Here is an 8,062-nt window from a genome sequence, read left to right as displayed (position 1 = left end):
GGTAGCAGCCTTGCCTTGAATGTGAATATTCCTTTTGTGCAGGATCAAAGTTGTAAATGTATTATTTTACGTAAATGCCCCTATATAATCTCCTAAATTGTCAACTGGCCATTATACTTTTGTTTTGACTAACATTGAAATAGAAAAAAAATCCTCTCTACCAACGGGGGTTGGTCCAAGTGGTAAGCAGCTTGGTTCGCTTAAGCAAGGTTCCAGTATCGAATCCTTGTGGATGCAAAAAATTCCGTAGTGAGACTCACCCACCACAGCCAGGTGTGCGACGAGGATCGAACCACCGGTTTATAAACCAAGGTTGGCAAACCAAAAAAAAAAATCCTCTCTTATGCACATCTCTTTCCTTGCAAGCAGTACCATTTTTATACTAAATAAAAAGTTGAGAAGATTGATTAATTTTAAGTTTGAAAAGTCCAAAATGCCCTTTTAGTTATTTTGTTTTTCCAGTCTTTCATTTGGTATTTATGTATATTGTTGTGCACAGTAGAGAACGGTGCACAGCAGAGAATGTTTACTCCAAAAAATAAGTTTTTTTTGCAAAGAATCAGGTGAAGCTTAAAATGCAACTATTTGACACCAAGACGTCCATGGTTTCTTTACGGAACCCAATTTAAATTGTATATGGGTTGGTTCAAACCAGTGTGAAATCATACATCAATTCATTTACTAATTAAACCAGGAGAATTTTCAAATTTGAAATAAGAAAAGATTGTTAAGGAGAATAATGTCTTTTCTCTTCTTGTTTTTCAGTAATTTTAAGGAGAATATATTCTTCAACGTAAAGGGAAGAGCAACCTGTCAAGATCGAGATCTCGACCGAGATTTTATCTTGACCGTCCATTTCTCAAAAGTGTAAAAACACATTTTTTTGAAAATGGATGGCCGAGATTGAAATCTCGACCGTTTTGCTGTAGTAATTGTGCAACACCCAAACAATTTCCCCATAAAGGGTTGACGCACAAGCATTTAATTATTATTTTCAAAATTCATGAATTTATTTTTTTTTACTTATATTTTCAATTTGGGTTTGGAAGGAATTTCTTTTTTGGGGTTTAGCATACCTATTTTTTTCAATGAGGATAAATCTTACCATTTAACATGTATTCTCAATTGTACTTTTCACACTCTGAGGTCAAGAAATCAAAGAAAATTCTTTCTTTCCCTCCCTGACATTGCTTGTCTTAAAAACCAACACCACAATCGCTCTGTAATCCATGAATGCCTAATCAAAATGGCAAGATTACATACCATATGATTCTAACATTGAAGGTGATTGATTTTGAACCCACAGTGGTTGAAACATGCCACATGATTTCATCAATTCTTGTTTGGTTCTTATATGAAAATATGGATATTGCTTCTTTATATTGGCCTTCTATGAATAAGTTATGATAAAAAGATCTTTGTTTATATTCTTGAAAGAGTTATGCCAACACGAAACTTTTCTTGTCTTGGTGAACCTTTTCTTATCAGTCTTTATCTTTGATTGTTCAGTTTTTGACAACACAGAGAAAGGTTGGTGGGAATATTAAAAAGAGATAGTTTCTTTTAATGAACGATGAAGAGAGAAATTCCCACAGATGGACCTTCTGATTAGATGGCAGAAATAATTTGGACCTTCAACTACAAAAGATGAGAAAAAGCTAAAGTCTACAGAAAATGTAACTTATCATTTTTCTCCTTTAGGACATTATAAGCTGAATCCAATGAATGTGTAATGCATTTTATCATCTCTTGAAGAATATGATCTGATGGCTTTCAAGGAAGCTATATAATTGTAAAAGATGACACAAAAGCTCTGATTGAATTATTGAAGCAGATGCAAAGGAAGATTTCTGATGAAGGAAACAAAAGATAAGAGGCCTCTTTAAGACCTTAGGTATGTGTTTGGTAACGTTTCCATTCTGAGAAACCAGTTCTTATGCAAAACTGTTTTTTAATGTTTCTGTGCTAAAAGACCGTTATTTGCTTGAAAATGGGCGTTTGATAAATCCATTCTAAAAATATTTTTAGAACGCTAATAGAATAAGTTGGTGTTTTTCTTTTTTTTTTTTGTTGAAAAATAAGTTGGTGTTTGATAAAATCGTTTCTAAGGCTTAAATTTGAACAAATTTTATCACTTCTATTTCTGTTCTTTGGTAAAAACATCTTTTTGATGTTCTGCAAAAAGCGTTCTTCAGAATCCTTTTCTAACCGGTCCGTTCTTAAATAACAGAAGAACGAACCGTTTTATCAAACGCCTCTAACTTGTTCTTCCGTTCCCAAAGAACAAAAGAACGCCATAAACATTTTTTAAGAACGTTATCAAACGCGCCCTAGATATCTATTGTTGTCTTCCAATGGTAAAGTTTTAAGGAGAAAATTTATTCTTAGAATACAAATTAGGGTTTATGTGAATAATCAAGCAATGGGAAGCAGTGGCGGAGCCACGTTGGGACCGGAGGGGGCCATGCCCCCCCCCCCCGGATTTTTTGAAATTGTGAATATCCTTGTTTTTTCCCTTTATTTCTCTATCTTTAAATGTGAAATACCACTCTTTGGCCCTCTCCAAAAATTAAAAATAAAAATTTAAGATAAAGATGATGGGTACAAATGTCATTCATAATCTTAATCTAATGGTTGTCATTAAATCCCTAGTTTTAAGGAATAAAAGGTTAAATTTTAATTAAAACCTAACTCACGATCCATGAATTTCTCCTTATATATTCTCTCCTATTTTCATTTTTATTTATTCTCTCATGAATCACCTCTTTTATTCCTATTTTTTCTCACACGTCTCACAAAATATTGAAGCAGTTAGCAAACTTTGGATTTCCTAAATCTTCTCCACATCAAGTATTCACTCTCTCTTTCTCAAATTATTCCTTTCTCTCTCACACTCACGAATTTTTTTATTAATTTACCTAATTTTTAATGTAGAATTCACATTAAAATATAATAATATATTCTGAGATGGGACCTACAGTGGGTCCCACATACATTCGGCCCCACCCAATGTTCAATCCTGGCTCCGCCCCTGATGGGAAGGATGATTCATCTACGATCTTGTCTGATAGTCATATTCTTTTAAAGTTCAAAGGATAATTTTATAGGATCATTGTACGACTAGCTACAATGTATGAATTGGTACAAAGTATCAAATTATTAAGCAACATCATGTAGATGAACTTAGTGCAACAGAAATGAGGACAAAACTAAGAAAGATAAGATAAGAAATTATCATAATAGAATTGGTCTGAGAATTACTTCAATAAATGATAAGTTAATAAAAAATCGATTAAAATGACACAACCACATTCACTAGAGGCCTTTAAATTGCCCCTGTATGAAGAAGCTATTTAACCCAAATTCAAAGAAATAGAACTAAGGATAACCTTAAGAGAAATGAGAAAGAATATGCATAGTTTAGGCCTTATATTTAATATGACCTAAAGAAGAGCAGATTGAAAGGCAAAATCCATGAAAACGACTCTCTTTGGTTGGGACGAAAATTAGTGGTGATGAACAAACAAGACAAACAATAAAATCACCCATTTCTTCATCTTAAGGACTACCTAGATGCATGTGGGATTGTTCAATTAATGAGTTACATGTTAAAAAAAAAGTATTCTATGCTTTAGTTTTATTTTTATAAATAAATTTCCTTAAATTGTTTTATTAGTGCACTAAACCAAGATAACCATATTAACTCCATAGAGTAACACTTTCACCTTCACCCCCACCCTTATGCAAAAGAGGGGAAGGACATTTTGATTATTAAAGATGTTTTTTTTTCCACCCCATGCTAAAACAAATGCACCTAAAATTTGGATCCTTCCAATAATTACAGTACATTTTATTTTCACAACTCAGTAGTCCAAGAGGGTCTCAGACATGCCATTAGCTTTACTGAAGGTGAGAAGCAACATCAATTGAATGCAAAGTTAGGTTCTTACTTCCTAGCCCTAGAAACTTAGACTGAATATATATATATATATATATATATATATATATGTATATATATATATATATATATATATATATATATATATATATATATATATATATATATATATATATATATATTATATATAGTTTTCAATTTTGTTTTCAATTTTGGGTACAGAATTTCTAATAAATCTCATAAAACTCTGCCTACAAAGTTTAAACATTCGATAAAACTTGTCAAAACGAAATTGGATAAGCTCTCAAGCAAATAAACAAATTAAATTAAATACTAATATATGACATTAGTTATAAAGTTGTTGGATGTACTATGAAGGTAAATAATATTTCGAACTGTATAATGTGAAGTAGTGAATTAAATGAACACAATAAAATGTTTAAGATTTTGATGTTTATTTTAAATGCTAATCACGTGAGATGTTTTAAGAGTATATCATTTATTTCTTATTGTTTCTTAGTAATTTTAAACTATTTTGTTCATACACTATGCATGATATTTATTGGAAAAAAATTGTAGGAACACACCAAGATAATTGGCAAAAAAACATAATACTCCAAAACTAGGCCAAATTGGCAATGACTTCTTTTTTTTTTTTTTTCATTAGAAAAATTGATTAATTAAAATAAATGACAAATATACCTTAGTTGTATTGTTCTAGATCTTATAATATAAAATGAAGAATTAAAGATAAATCAACAAGATGAAATTAAGGATTCAATATTTTAGAGGCAACATTGTAAAGTAATAAGAGATTAATAGTAATGTATGAATTATACGAGATTATCTAAGGGCCGGACAGAGTTTGGAATCGGATCAAACAAGATCAAACAGGAATAATTATAAAATAGAGGGGGGAATGAAACATGGATTCAACAAAAACATTGATCGCGGATTTTGGAACACAAATGATAGTAAAACGGTTTCCCCCCCCAACGTTCCGTTAGTGTAAGGTGATCTCGTTCGTGAATCTAAAGATTTCACCACGGGTTATTCGTTCTGTCCGAGATTTGAAATCTCGTTCATGTCCACGCCCTAAGGATGACTTAATGAAATTCACTAATGGGAGTGTACCATTGTGAAAATTTAAGAGACTTTTTTTGATTGTCTTTGTCAAATTGATCTCTTTTTGGAGTGTCCATCATTTTTGCGAAATGTTTTGATGTGTCTGTTATTTTTTATTTTTTTAAGAAATAGATTATGCATGATTGATGATAATAAATAATCATACAAAAATCACATTAATAATCAAAATGTTTGTGGCTATTGTATTTAGTTATTCTATGTATTTAGCTATAATTCAACACAATGATTTTCAATTTATCTTTTTTTGAATAATATGATTGACATATTGGAGGAAATTGAAATACTACTAACCTATAAGAAGAAAATCTCAGGTAAATTTTTATTTCTGATATCATAACAATATGAATTAAAATTATACTATTTATTTTTAATTAGTTGAATGATTTTCCAAATTCTTCAATTACAAAATGTAACATATTTCAATATATATATTAGGTGCTTCTAGCCTATTCTTTTTATTATGAATTGTAACTTTGAAGTTTAACTAAAATAGAAAAAAGAACTATAATTTTGAGTATTATTATATAAATTAGTTGAATAAAGTAACAAATTTGCAATTGTGAAGTAAAGTTATATTGAAATTGTTGTGGTATAAAGTTAATTTGATAAGAGGATTATATATATATATATAATAAAATCTATACATGCAACTATATATAAGAAAAAAATGAAAGAAAAATTTTGAAGTATAAATTTGAAAAAAAATAAATAAGAATATCATCATACTTGGCAATAATTTATCTATGAATTTTAAATATAATATCATATATTCTATTCTGAATAGTATTGTTTAACCAAAATAACAATAAAGTTGTTATTTCATGTTAGCCAATTGTACGATATTTCATTATTTTATTAAAAAAAATCTTACAAAATATCAAGATTCGTATCTCAACTCATATTCTATTATTATTTAAAAAAATACAAAGAATAAATAAAATGAATGAAATTGTTTAGTCAACAGTAAGAAAGTTTAGGGAGATGAATAGATTCTAATAGAAAAAGATGGATATAGAAATTGAGAGAATTTAGGAAAAGATTTTAAATTATTATTATTTATTTCTGAGATATAATGAATTTAATAAAATTAGGAGATTTTTTTTGAAGGCAACTAATCTATCAAGAATATCCTGATAATTTATAATTAAAAAAAAAAAAAAAAAAGCTAAACTCAAATTGGTGAATGAGATAAATCCATAAGATTTTATTTCTTAAAAATAAAAAATAATCGAATCCCAAATACGGAATTTTGGTTTCTATAAATTAAAAAATTATATTAAAAAATAGATTTGTAGGTAAAAAAGGGAAGAGAGTTTTTATTTTTTAATTACCTTTTAAGAATTTACCAAATTATATCATATCTCAAAGTTGGATTATGATCTTGCATTCGAATTACATGTCACCATGGAACATGAGGTTCACCTTGTGAGTTGTTTTCATAGATTCGAGCTTCTAGTAGGGGTGTACGCTGCCCTCAGGACTGCGTTGGAGTTGCCTCGGTTTCGTCTTTCCCTCCCGCTGCTTGCGGCGGTTTCCTCTTTCCCTCCCGCTGCTTGAGCATTGTTTGGAAGAATGTCTCAAATCTTTCAAATTGTTACAATGTGTAACAATATATATATTTTTTTGTTTGAGTTGGATCTTTTTTAAGCAAGTATACTGTAGACACGAGACATTTCTAGCAAGTTTTACCTTGTATAGTCACATTCTTCGTTCCGGTTAGGGCTGTAAAATCTCCAATGAGTTTCAAAGGTTATAGATATTTTTAAAGGAATCTTTTGTTGTCATTGTGTAAGGTATTTTTGGATTGTTAAGCTGATTCAAAATTTTTTATGATTAATGAAATCCATTGCCAGTTTCTGAAGCAGCAATGCTAAGATTGACCACTGACAATTTTTTTCCAGGCCAATCTGCTTTCACTCGTACTTAGCTTCAGTCACAACTATTGTTTAGTCAATAAGTTTTTTGTGTAATTTTCATCCATCTAATACTCACTGTAAATGGATAGGTCTCTCATTCTTGAAGAATCATCTAGTAAGAACTCTGTGAGTTCAAGTATACTGACAGGGAGGAGTTCTGAGTAGCAAATGCCTTCCCTAAACTATAGCAGATCCTTCTTGAGAATGTGAATATAACTCAACAGAGTTATTATGCAATTTCAAATTTACATTCAGGTAGAATCTTCAGTTATTGTTGTTCAGCTTGTCAACGGTGTGTAGATTATTGTGTCTCCCCATTCCTGAATGTTATTCTATTCGTATGTTTTAGTCTCAACTCTCAACATGTATTAAATATCTGATCTAAAACAGTCCAATTATCAGGTCAAGCCAAGACATTGAAAATCTTATTCTTGTTGGCCATTCTGATCCCACTGTTTCTTCTCATCTCGGACTTGCAGTCAATGCATTTTTGTGTTTTGAAGGCTAACAGAGAATAAATAATGAATTGAATTGCTTGAGGTCGAATGTAAACTTGAACAGTGTTCTTCAAATTTATGAACAGGAAGCTTGCTTGATGACCTCGTGTGCTTCACACTGTCAAGGAGTTGGCTGGATATATGCACCATTCCCATCTGAGTTTACAAACTAAAAATTTTCACAAGGAGGAAGAAGGCAGCAGCAACTTGCACAAAAGTTAATCAAATTCTGAGTTGTATCCTCAGCTCCCACAATGGGTATGTTAAATCCTATTGCTAGCTACAATTGAAAAGCACTTTAAAAAGGAACGACAAAATTAAAAAAAAACACTTTCCATTGCTATATTGATTCGAAAGAGTGAGCTATTAGCAGTTACTCATATCCTTTATAATCTTGTTTAGCAGACTGCATTGGCAGGATCATCGTGTTCACCTTTGCAAACAATAGGTGCTACTGTGGTAAGTGAAATAGTTATTTTATCATTTGCTATCTCAAATTTTCAATTAAAAAAAATTGACGAAACTTTTTGTAAATGCATGAATCTCATGGAACTGGCTTTGTTTCACAGCATAATGGCGCCAACCTTTTTGCTGCTGGGACGACT

The sequence above is a fragment of the Hakea prostrata genome, chromosome 9 (genome assembly GCF_041222555.1).
Source record: "Hakea prostrata isolate BN-2017 chromosome 9, UWA_Hpros_2, whole genome shotgun sequence".
Lineage (NCBI taxonomy): Eukaryota > Viridiplantae > Streptophyta > Magnoliopsida > Proteales > Proteaceae > Hakea > Hakea prostrata.
This window is presented reverse-complemented; position numbering follows the sequence as displayed.